The sequence below is a fragment of the Bubalus bubalis genome, chromosome 1, assembly GCF_019923935.1.
Source record: "Bubalus bubalis isolate 160015118507 breed Murrah chromosome 1, NDDB_SH_1, whole genome shotgun sequence".
NCBI classification, from domain to species: Eukaryota; Metazoa; Chordata; class Mammalia; order Artiodactyla; family Bovidae; genus Bubalus; species Bubalus bubalis.
The window spans coordinates 177,267,932-177,280,853 of record NC_059157.1 but is presented as its reverse complement, the minus strand read 5'-3'; the positions used below and the strand labels follow the sequence as shown (position 1 = coordinate 177,280,853).

The window sequence follows — 12,922 nt, the reverse complement described above, 5'->3', positions numbered from 1 at the left end:
AACTCCTTCTTGCCAAATTCAGACTTCAATTGAAGAAAGTAGGGAAAACCACTAGACCATTCAGGTATGACCTGAATCAAATCCCTTACAATTATACAGCAGAAGTGACAAATAGATTCAAGGGATTAGATTTGATAGACAGAGTACCTGAAGAACTATGGGTGGAGGTTTGTGACATTGCACAGGAGGCAGTGATCAAGACCATCCCCAACTAAAAGAAATGCAAAAAGGCTAAATGGTTGTCTAAGGAGGCCTTACAAATAGCTGAAAAAAGAGAAGCTAAAGGTAAAGAAGAAAAGGAAAGCTATTCCCATCTGAATGCAGAGTTCCAAAGAATAGCAAGGAGAGATAAGAAAGCCTTCCTCAGTGATCAATGCAAAGAAATAGAGGAAAATAATAAAATGGGGAAGACTAGAGATCTCTTCAAGAAAATTAGAGATACCAAGGGAACATTTTATGCAAAGATGGGCACAATAAAGGACAGAAACGGTATGGACCTAACAGAAGCAGAAGATATTAAGAAGAGGTGACAAGAATATACAGAAGAACTATTAAAAAAGAGATCTTTCTTTGTGACTCAGATAACCATGATGGTGTGATCACTGACCTAGAGCCAGACATCCTGGAATACAAAGTCAAGTGGGCCTTAGGAAGCATCACTACAAACAAAGCTAATAGAGGTGATGGAAGTCCAATTGAGCTGTTTCAAATCCTAAAAGATGATGCTGTGAAAATGCTGCACTCAATATGCCAGCAAATTTGGAAAACCCAGCAGTGGCCATAGGACTGGAAAAGGTCAGTTTTCATCCCAATCCCAAAGAAAGGCAATGTCAAAGAATGCTCAAACTACCGCATATCAAGAGTACATCCACAAATGGAACAGTTTTCCAGAGCACCTGCTGAACATTAGTGGAAGACTTCAGGCCTCTAAAAGGACAAGACAAATCTCTTCACAACTAGATAGGAAAAGGAAAAAAGGAAAGCAGGAATCAAAAAATAGAGCAGCAACTCTGGCAGGAAGCTGAGAGTGAGAAGAGATTTTCTCAATCAGAAAAAAACCCTCATGGTGGGGAAATCAGCTGAGATAGAAAAGGATGTTTGGGAGATTGAAGGAGAACACAGTGGATGGTCTGTGGAAGGCAGGACAGGGTAAGAACTGTGCACATGGGCCATGCCGCAGCCCTGCCCACCCTGGCCTGAGTAGTGTATCTCATTGCAGGGGGTGCTGGGTGCTGGAGAGTGGGGGTCTGGAGTGCAGACTCAGGGAGGAGCCAGTTGTTGGCTGTGAAAAGATAGCCTGAAGGGACAGGAGTAAAATAATATACAACGTGTACTTCTCTTTTGCATTTCCATGTATATGACCTTCTTTCTAGTCCTTCAAAGTTACCTACTAACCATGAGGGTGGGGATGATTAGGACTCCTGGAAAAGGAATTTAATGAGAAAAACAATAGAGTCAAAGTTCAGTTTGCTACTTGAGTGCAGAAAGGAGAAGAAAGGGAGAGTAAGAGTAAAGAGGTAGACTCTTGTATTGTCACCTTAGCCTTCCAAGCAGAAATTCCAAGGCTATGGGGAAGCCAAAAGTAGAAAGAGCTTCAGTTCCACTCCTGATGTGAATGAGGGAGGAGGAAGCCTCACAGGTGGCTTTGCACCAACACAAGATGGCAAAGCAGAGGGAAAGTGTGAGTCAAGGCAGAAAAGTGGGGCTGAGGTGACACTCCTGACTCTTCTCATACTCTTGTAGAGTGTGGAAGCGATCCAGAGGCTCCTGCCTGCACTGTGAGGGATATGGAAAGTAACTGATCATGCAAGTTTGTCTCACCAGAAGGTCACCATGGTGGCAGCAAAGTGACCTTGTAGCCAAAAGATGTTTGCAGATTTCTTGGGCTAGAAATCCTCTGGAAGTCACAGCCAGACATCAAGGGGATCCGTAGTGCCAGTAGGAAGCAATCAAGACCAGAGATGACTTCCCTGCTGCATCTCCTTGACTCTCCCTACTGACGATTCCTCATGTGATTTTTAATTTTTTGTTTGTTCACATCTTATCCTCTACAGGTTCTATGACTTGTGATTATGGATGTGTTTGAGAGAGTGCTTATGTATTTGCATTTTGTAACTTAACTTTTAAAAAATTATGGCAAATATTCATAACATGCATTTACCATTTTAACTATTTTAAAGTGTACGTATCTATTCCTGGTCAGGGAACTAAGATCCTACATGCCATGGAGCAATTAAGCCTGTGTGCCACAACTACTGAGCCCATGCGCTTTGGAGCCCACACCACAACTAGAGAAAAGCCTGAGTGCCGCAATGAAAGATCCCACATGCTGCAATTAAGACTCATTGCAGCAAAATAAAATAAGTTAAAAATTTAAAAAATAAAGTGTATGATTCTACGTTGGCAGACATTCTCTGATATAAATTGTACCAATGTTTTCTTAGGTCAGTCTCCCAAACCATTAGAAATAAAAATGAAAATAAACAAATGGGATCTAATCAAAGCTACAAGCTTCTACACAGCAAAGGAAACCATAAGAAAGAAAAATGAAAAAAGACAATATAGAGAATGAGAGAAAATATTTGCAAATGATGGGACCGACTTTCCAAAATATACAATCATACAACTCGACAACAAAGAAACAACCCAATCAAAACATGGGCAGAAGACCTAGAGTGAAATTGCTCCAAAGAAGGAATGCAGATAGCCAATAGGCACATGAAAATGTACTCATTGCTAATTATTAAAGAATTGCAAATCAAAACTACAATGAAGTACTGTCACAAGACGGGAGACCCCTTCCAGGGCCCAAGGGTGGGCTCCTTTCTAATGCTCGGAAATGACTTGTGTGAAGAGAAACGCACTGACAAAGCAAGAGACTTTATGGGGAAGGGGTGCCTGGGTAGACAGCAGCAGGTTAAGAGAACACAAGAGAACTGCTCTGCCACAAGGCTTGCAGTCTCAGGTTTTACGGTGGTGGGCTTAGTTTCCAGGTTGTCTCTAGCCAATCTTTCTGACTCAGAGTTCTTCCTGGTGGCACGTGCATCATTCAGCAAAGATGGATTCCAGCAAGGAGAATTCTGGGAGGTTTGTAGGACATAGGAACTGGTGCCCCTCTCTTCTTTTGACCTTTCCAGAATTCTTCCTGTTGGTGGTAGCTTGCTAGTTCTGAGTTCCTTACCAGGACCTCCTGTTGTAAGATAACTTCTGTAAGAAGTTACTGTCTTGCCTGGCCAGTGTGAGTCAGTCAGTGGTTTCCCTAACAGCACCTCATGCCAGTCAGAATGGTCATGGTTAAAAAGTCTACAAATAACAAATGCTGGAGATGATGTGGAGAAAAGGGAACCCTCCTACACTGTTAGTGGGAATGAAAGTTGATGCAGCCATGGTGGAAAACAGTATGGAGGTTCCTCAGAAAACTATAAATAGAATTGCCATATGATCCAGTAATACCACTTTGGGGCATATATCCAGGCAAGCTGTAATTCCAAAAGATACATGCACAGCTATATTCATAGCAGCACTAGTCACAAAGGCCAAGACGTGAAGACAACCTAAATGTCCACTGACAGATGAATGAATGATGAAAATGTGGTACATATATATCATAGAATATTACTCAGCCATAAAAAAGAGTCAAATTGGGTCATTTGTAGAGACATGGATGGACCTAGGGCTTCCCTGATAGCTCGGTTGGTAAAGAATCCAACTGCAATGCAGGAGACCCTGGTTTAATTCCTAGGTCAGAAAGATCCACTGGAGAAGGGATAGGCTACCCACTCCAGTATTCTTGGGCTTCCTTTGTGGCTCAGCTGGTAAACAATCCGCCTGCAATGTGGGAGACCTGGGTTCCATCCCTGGGTTGGGAAGATCCCCTGGAGAAGGGAAAGGCTACCCACTCCAGTATTCTGGCCTGGAGAATTCCATGGACTATATAGTCTATGGGGTTGCAAAGAGTTGGACATGACTGAGTGACTTTCACTTTCACGGATGGACCTAAAGACGGTCATACAGACTGAAGTAAGTCAGAAAGAGAAGAGCAGATATCATATATTAATGTATATATGTGGAATCTGAAAAAAATTGGTATAGACAATCTTATTCACAAAGCAGAAATAGAGACACAGACATAGAGAATAAATGTATGGATACCAAGGGGGAATTCTCCAAGCTACGCTTCAACAATACCTGAACCATGAACTTCCAGATGTTCAAGCTGGTTTTAGAAAAGACAGAGGAACCAGAGATCAAATTGCCAACATCTGCCAGATCATCAAAAAAGCAAGAGAGTTCCAGAAAAACATCTATTTCTGCTTTATTGACTATGCCAAAGCCTTTGACTGTGTGGATCACTATGGAAAATTCTTCAAGAGATGGGAATACCAGACTGCCTGACCTGCCTCTTGAGAAATCCGTATGTAGGTCAGGAAGCAACAGTTAGAACTGGACATGGAACAACAGACTGGTTCCAAATAGGAAAACGAGTATATCAAGGCTGTATATTGTCACCATGCTTATTTAACTTATATGTAGAGTACATCATGAGAAATGCTGGGCTGGGTGAAGTGCAAGCTGGAATCAAGATTGCCAGGAGAAATATCAATAACCTCAGATATGCAGATGACACTACCCTTATGGCAGAAAGCAAAGAAAAACTAAAGAGCCTTTTGATGAAAGTGAAAGAGGAGAGTGAAAAAGTTGGCTTAAAGCTCAACATTCAGAAAACTAAGATCGTGGCATCCGGTCCCATCACTTCATGGCAAATAGATGGAGAAACAGTGGAAACAGTAGCAGACTTTATTTTGGGGAGCTTCAAAATCACTGCAGATGGTGACTGCAGCCATGAAATTAAAAAATGCTTCCTCCTTGGAAGAAAAGTTATGACCAACCTAGACAGCATATTATAAAGCAGAGACATTACTGTATCAACAAAGGTCCATCTAGTCAAGGCTATGGTTTTTCCAGTAGTCATGTATGGATGTGAGTGTTGGACTATAAAGAAAGCTGAGCACTGAAAAATTGATGATTTTAAACTGTGGTGTTGGAGAAAACTCTTGAGAGTCCCTTGGAGTGCAAGGAGATCTAACCAGTCCATCCTAAAGGAAATCAGTCCTGAATATTCATTGGAAGGACTGATGTTGAAGCTGAAACTCCAATATTTTGGCCACCTGATGCAAAGAGCTAACTCATTTGAAAAGCCCCTGATGCAGGGAAAGATTGAAGGCAGGAGGAGAAGGGGACGACAGAGGATGAGATGTTTGGATGGCATCACCAACTCAATGGACATGAATTTGAGTAAATTCTGGGAGTTGGGGATGGACAGGGAGGCCTGGCGTGCTGCAGTCCATGGGGTCGCAAAGAGCTGGACACAACTGAGTGACTGAACTGAACCAAGGGGGAAAGGGGTGGTGGTGAAATGAATTGGGAGATTGGGATTGATAAATATACACTATTGATACTATGTATAAAATAGATAACTAATGAGAACCTACTGTATAGCACAGGGAATGCTCCGCAGTGACCTCAATGGGAAGGAAAACCAAACAAGAGAAGATAGATGTGTGTGTGTGTGTATATGTACACACATACGTATGCATAGCTGATTCATATTGCTGTATGATAGAAACCAACACAACATTGTAAAACAACTATTCTCCAATAAACTTTTTTTAAACATACAGGTACCCCTGTGCTCATAGCAGCACTCTTTACAATAACCAAGTTATGGAAAAGACCTAAATGTCCACTGACAGATGGATGAAGAAAATATGGTAGATATATACCATGGAATATTTTGTATGGGTGACCCTCTCAACAGTGAGCTCCAGGTCACAACACAGTAACTGTCAGTTCAGCTACACCAAGGTTTCTGAAGACAACAGCTTCTCCACCAAAGCAGGTTGTAAATAAATTTCAAATTGCCCATACACAGGAGTATTGTCTAAAACACGCTTTCTTTGTAGCAGCTAGGCCCTGCCAGCATTGTGCTTGCCTGAAAGTTCACAAATCAGTTGTAACCTGTAGCCTCCCTGTCGCTTCTCTGGCTCTCCTCTCCTGCTAACCTTTGTTTCCTGGCAGTAGTTAAAACTTTCTGTCACTGCCATAGTTACTTGTGGTTTGGCAAAATACTGGCCTCCACCACCACTGGGGCCAGGACTTTTGTCTCCAAAGTTTCCTCCTTTCATGGGTCCAAAATTTGAAGATCAGTTGTCATAATTGCCAAGATCACTGTAGCTTCCACCACCTCCAAAATTGCTTACATCATTACCAAACCCATTATAGCCATCCCCATTGCCACCATATCCACCACCACCACAGCTCCTGCCAAAGCCACTTCGACCACTGAAGCTTCCTCCACAACCAAGGTTGTCATTTCCATCAAAACCACATCCATGACTGCCACCAAAGTTTCCAGAACCAGGTCGACCTCTTTGGCTGGATGAAGCACTAGCCATCTCTTGCTAAGACAGGGCTTTTTTTACTTCACAGTTATGTCCATTCACAGTGTGGTGTTTCTGAATGCCAATCTTGTCTATGGAGTCAGGGTCATCAAAGGTTACAAAAGCCTCTTTTTGCCACTGCCTCGGTCAGCTGTGATTTCAATCACTTCAATTTTCCCATACTATTTAAAATAATCTCTTATGTGATGTTCTTCAGTGTCTTCTTTAATCCCACCAACAAAACTCTTTTTCCCAGTTAAGTGGGCAGCAGGTCTTTGACAATCTTCTCTTGAGATGGCCTCCTTTGGTTCCCAAAACTCTTTGATCCACCTTGTGTGGCCTTGCATTCAGGGCTGCATCCGCCTCCTCCACAGCGGCCCACCTGACAAACTGGGAGCCTCTGGAGCACTTGGGGTTCGGAGCCCTCATTACCACACAGTCTGTGAGCACTCCCTGTTGTTCAAAATGGCTCCTCAGACTCTCATCGGTTGTTTCAAAGCTCAGTCCTCTGATGAAGAGCCTCCACAGCTGTTCGGGCTCTTTGGGAGACTCAGATTTAGACATAACATCAGTGGAAGGGGGTAAACTTCAACGATGATTATTCTGCAGTATCCATGAGCAGAAAAGAAAAGCAATACATTTTTTTAAATATCAAGATTTCTGGGAATTGTCTGGTGGTCCAGTAGTGGTTAGGACTTGATGTTTTCACTGCTATGGACCAGGGTTCCATCCCTGGTGGGGAAACTAAGATCCATCAAGCCTTGTGGTAAAACTGAAAATAAATCAAGATTTCTACCTCATATTTAAAAAAATAGAGGGTCTTTCAGCACTGGATTTGAATTTCCTTAAGGTCTCTGAAACTGAATGAACATCTACTCTCCCTATACAGCATTCTCTTCAGACATGATCTCTACAGATTTTTTTTTCACATGTTTTACTTATGGAGAGGGATGTACTTTTGGGCCCCTGTAATCATAAAAGCAAACATTAATTTAGTGCTTACTGAATGCCCAACATTGTCCTTCTCAACACTTTACATGTATTAATTAATTTAATCCTCATAACACCCCTGTGTATTAGGTTATCATTGTCCCTTTTTCTGATAAGGAATCTGAAGCACAGAGCAAGTAAATGGTGTAGTCAGCAAATGTGGTGAAGTGAAAATTGCTTAGTTGTGTCTGACTCTTTGTGACCCCATTGGCTATACAGTCAATGGAATTCTCCAGGCCAGAATACTGGAGTGGGTACCTTTTCCCTTCTCCAGGGTATCTTCCCATCCCAGGGATTGAACCCATGTCTCCCGCATTGCAGGTAGATTCTTTACCAGATGAGCCACTAGCTAATGTGGTAAGAGGGTACTAAATGATAACGAAGAAAGAATTGATTGAGGGGAAAACAGACAGCTCTGCATATTGTTGGTGCCCTTTGTTTTGTACACAATTTGAAGGCTAATGCAAGTGCTTGATCTTTGAGACAGCAAGTTGTCGCACATATTTCAAGGTTCGTGGTGGTGTGCCAGGTATTTGGGGCTTTCCTGGTGGCTCAGTTGGTAAAGAATCTGCCTGCAATGCAGGAGACTGGGGTTGGATCCCTGGGTCAGGAAGATCCCCTGGAGAAGGAAATGGCAACCCATTCCAGTATTCTTACCTCGAGAATTCCCGAGCATTTGAGTTAATGAAAATCTGAATGCTCCTGAAATGGGTTGTTATTGTGTGCCGCCCTGTGTGGATATGCAAACCAATTCTTAGCTGTTTAGCCCAGAGTGCTACAAGTATTGGGCTTTGTGTCTAATCCCAAGAGTGAAGTTGTGGTGGCATTGATGGGGGAAACATGTATTTTCACGATGGTAATCAGAAATTCTAGCTACTTCTTTAGGCTTTCAGGAATTTGAACCATTTCCCGGGATCAGAAAAGAGGCCTTTAAATAGAGGCTGTATGTATATGGAAACTCAGAACAAAAATATATTTAAAAAATCTTTTCTGGCACCTCTTTCTGTAGGAACAGCAAGATATTTCACTGTATTTTTTTAGTTGAAAGAACATTTCAGCTGCCATGCTTCTCATGTCAACATGATGTCATTTTCAAAAGAAATGCAATTCTAATATCAAAAAATTAAAAAGCAAACATAAATCTTAACTGAAGTTTCTTTGAGAAGAACTTGTAGTGGACATGTTCTATTTTCCACCTGCCTATCACTTTACAGCTTTTTTCTGATAATAGAACTTTGATTTTCCTTTGGAGAATGACTCATCCCTGATTCTTTGTCCTCTGGACTAAAGCATATGGTTGAGGATATAATCCAGAGTTTGCTAATGAGAATAAGATTTTATTGGAACTACTAGGAAATATGTACTTGGTTTCTACTGGAATGATTAGCTATAAGGATAATATAGGTTCAACACTGGGGAAAGGTGAGGAGGTGGGGAAAAATCACTGCATGAGAATAAACACTTTGAAGGCAACAGAGAGGGAAGGACCATATTTGATAACATTGTGTGCAACCTGGATCCAGCCATACCTGCCGCTATCTATTTATAATTTTTTTTTCAGTTAAATCAGTTTGCATTTTGACACTTGCCAGAAAAAGTTCTAAATATTATAGCACAAAAGAAGAATTCCACTTAATATGCATAACAAAATATCTAAAAATCCTTTTTCCTGTTTCTCTGTATCTCTCAGCATCATTCAGAATGGCAGCTATGCTAAATTTCTAGTTTTACTGTCTCAAACCTCCCAGAAACCTCTCTTAAACTCAGATTACTCTCTATCTTCATTCTTCTCACTCTGATTCTCAAAACCTTTCAGGTTCTCTTCCTCCCCCACTTCCTTCAAGAGCAACATAAGCTCTAGCTGAGTTTTGTGCATCACTCTAGCCTTCTGAGGCTCCTTTTGCTTCTATACCTCTGCTCCTTACCTACATCAGCACAGTTAGTGCCCAGGCTGCTTTCTGAACAACAAAGGATCCTTCCTCTTCAAACTGATGAAAAGCCAAAAATACATGTTAAATTTTCTGTTCTGGCCTCATTTGTATTCAGTACAAATAGTGGACATTAATTCTGTTTGCAAACAGCTACTCCTGGGGTTATCTTTCAGTAAATTTTGTCAAGATAGTGCCTCAGTGTTTTGTTTTGTCTGTATGATTTGTTTAAGAGGGTGGGGTGGGGTGAGGAAAAATTAAGTTAGTTAAACCAGTTTGATTGTCCTTACAAGTCAGAGGAATGGTCAGGAAACCCAGCTAACATGAGTGCTATGGGCAATTGCTACTCACTATTGCCTTTCATTTCTCCCTCTTTGGGAACATTCTTTGGGTTTTCTACAGAAACAGCTGGAGACTCTCATTGACAATTGCCTCACTCAGCAGCTCCTTCTCAAACACATTTTTTCAGACACTGTGCCCAAGACTCTTTAAGTGTTCCAAGGATTTTGTCTCATTCAAAAGCAGCCCAGCTGCGGTTGGAAGGGCACCAGCTCTTGCCCCATGAAGGTCTAGATTGTCTCTACATTAAGAGGCATCCAAAAGTTCCGCTATGCTGTGCACTCAGATGACCCCCAGCCCTTTTGTGAACACATTGATTGTGAGTAGTCTGAACCACATTCTTGGGTCTACTCAAACTGTCTTTGATGCCCTCAGGCTGGGGAACCCAGTGGGGAGACCACCATGATGACTGCCCAGAGCCTGAGAACTATCAGGATGAGTCTGGGAGACATCTCACCTTTTAAAAGTCCCATCTTTCTTTGACACTTTTTTTAATGAGTCTTCCCAGCCACAATAAAGTCAAAGTCTGTTATAGTATCTTGAAATGGTAGGAAAAAGGTGGGAAGGTAACGATGGCATGGCACATCCAGGGGATAGTTGAGAATTTAATGAAGGGACTATTTAAAAAGATGTGGGCAGGGTTAAAGGAAACCTCTGGGAACCATAGGCTTCCCAGATGGCTCAATGGTAAAGCATCCACTTGCCAATGCAGAAGACCTGGGTTCCATCCTTGGGTTGGGAAGATCCCCTGAAGGAGGGCACCACAACCCACTCCAATATTTTCGCTGGAGAATGCCATGGATAGAGGAGCCTGGTGGGCTATAGTCCATAGTGTCACAAAGAGTCAGACACCACAGATCCACTGAACATGCATGTACTGGGAGCCATAACTAGCCCCAAGTCTGTAGGGGCAGAGGCAGCAGGTGGGGAACAGAACTAAGAGAGAAGTGTAGGAGAAGGCCACAGGGTTGGAGAAATGGTGGTCAGATAAAGAATGCAGACATAGCTAACAGAGTGGCCCTCTGATGCTGCAAGGGGGAGGTCTTGAATAACATCCTGCCTTGTGATCCATCAGTGGCTCAGAGGTAAAGAATCTGTCTGCAGAGCAGGAGCCCCAGGAGACCTGAATTTGATCCCTGGGTCAGGAAGATCCCCTGGAGAAGGAAATGGCAACCCATTCAAGTATTCTCGCCTGGAGAATCTGCATGGTCAGAGGAGTCTGGCAGGCTACATTCCACTGGGTCACAAAGAGTGGGACACGACTGAAGCCACTTAGCCTGCAAGCACTGTGATCCATCTCCTGCAGGTGCCTTCCATTGGCCAACACCAGGCAAAAAGCCAGAGGACAGTTGATGTCATCCCTAAACGTCAGCCCTGAGTCACAGAGCAGGGTGCTGAGTGGGTCTCGAAGGACACGGGGAAAACCAGCAGTCACTTCCTATCTTTTCCCGCAGCTGGCACCTTGGTTCAGGCACCACCCTTTCTTGTCTGGCCTGTGGTGCTGGCCTTCTTGCCCATCCTCTTGACCCATCTAGTCCATTGCTTTGATGACCAGGTCTGTTTCCAAGAAGCTGTATTCATTCAGCACAGGATTGGGGTGCATAGACCTCAGTTCAGGTGCCAGCTCTGGAGCTTCAAGACCCTTCCCCCAGAAACCTCAGGGTAAAACTTCCAGTGGAGTCCAGGATGCCCAAAGACATTTCCAGGCATGATTCACTAATGCTAGACATATTTTCTTATCTCTCCTCGCTATTCTTTGGAACTCTGCATTCAGATGCTTATATCTTTCCTTTTCTCCTTTGCTTTTTGCTTCTCTTCTTTCCACAGCTATTTGTAAGGCCTCCCCAGACAGCCATTTTGCTTTTTTGCATTTCTTTTCCATGGGGATGGTCTTGATCCCTGCCTCCTGTACAATGTCACAACCTCCGTCCATAGTTTATCAGGCACTCTATCTACCAGATCTAGGCCCTTAAATCTATTTCTCACTTCTACTGTATAATCATAAGGGATTTGATTTAGGTCATACCTGAATGGTCTAGTGGTTTTCCTTACTTTCTTCAATTGAAGTCTGAATTTGGCAATAAGGAGTTCATGGTCTGAGCCACAGTCAGCTCCCAGTCTTGTTTTTGCTGACTGTATAGAGCTTCTCCATCTTTGGCTGCAAAGAATATAATCAATCTGATTTCGGTGTTGACCATCTGGTGATGTCCATGTGTAGAGTCTTCTCTTGTGTTGTTGGAAGAAGTTGTTTGCTATGACCAGTGCATTCTCTTGGCAAAACTCTGATTAGCCTTTGCCCTGCTTCATTCCATATTCCAAGGCCAAATTTGCCTGTTACCACAGGTGTTTCTTGACTTCCTACTTTTGCATTCCAGTCCCCTATAATGAAAAGGACATCTTTTTTGGGTGTTAGTTCTAAAAGGTCTTGGAGGTCTTCATAGAACTGTTCAACTTCAGCTTCTTCAGCATTACTGGTTGGGGCATAGATGGGAATACCAGAGCACCTGACCTGCCTCTTGAGAAACCTATATGCAGGTGGAAGCAACAGTTAGAACTGGACATGGAACAACAGACTGGTTCCGAATAGGAAAAGGAGTACGTCAAGGCTGTATATTGTCACCCTGCTTATTTAACTTATATGCAGAGTACATCATGAGAAATGCTGGGCTGGAAGATGTTCAACCTGGAATGAAGATTGCCAGGAGAAATATCAATAACCTCAGATATGCAGATGACACCACCCTTATGGCAGAAAGTGAAGAGGAACTAAAAAGCCTCTTGATGAAAGTGAAAGAGGAGAGTGAAAAAGTTGGCTTAAAGCTCAACATCCAGAAAACGAAGATCATGGCATCTGGTCTCATCACTTCATGGGAAATAGATGGGGAAACAGTGGAAACAGTGTCAGACTTTATTTTTTGGGGTTCCAAAATCACTGCAGATGGTGATTTCAGCCATGAAATTAAAAGACACTTACTCCTTGGAAGGAAAGTTATGACTAACCTAGACAGCATATTCAAAAGCAGAGACATTACTTTGCCAACAAAGGTCCATCTAGTCAAGGCTATGGTTTTTCCAGTGGTCATGTATGGATGTGAGAGTTGGACTGTGAAGAAGGCTGAGTGAAAAAAGAATTGATGCTTTTGAACTGTGGTGTTGGAGAAGGCTCTTGAGAGTCCCTTGGACTGCAAGGAGATCCAACCAGTCCATCCTGAAGGAGATCAGTCC

General features: G+C 42.7%; 1 pseudogene; it reads right to left on the bottom strand.

Annotated features, from left to right (window-relative positions):
* Positions 1–5,966: 5,966 nt before the first annotated feature.
* LOC102390266 lies at positions 5,967–7,004 on the bottom strand (annotated as a pseudogene).
* Between the last annotated feature and the right edge of the window lie 5,918 nt (positions 7,005–12,922).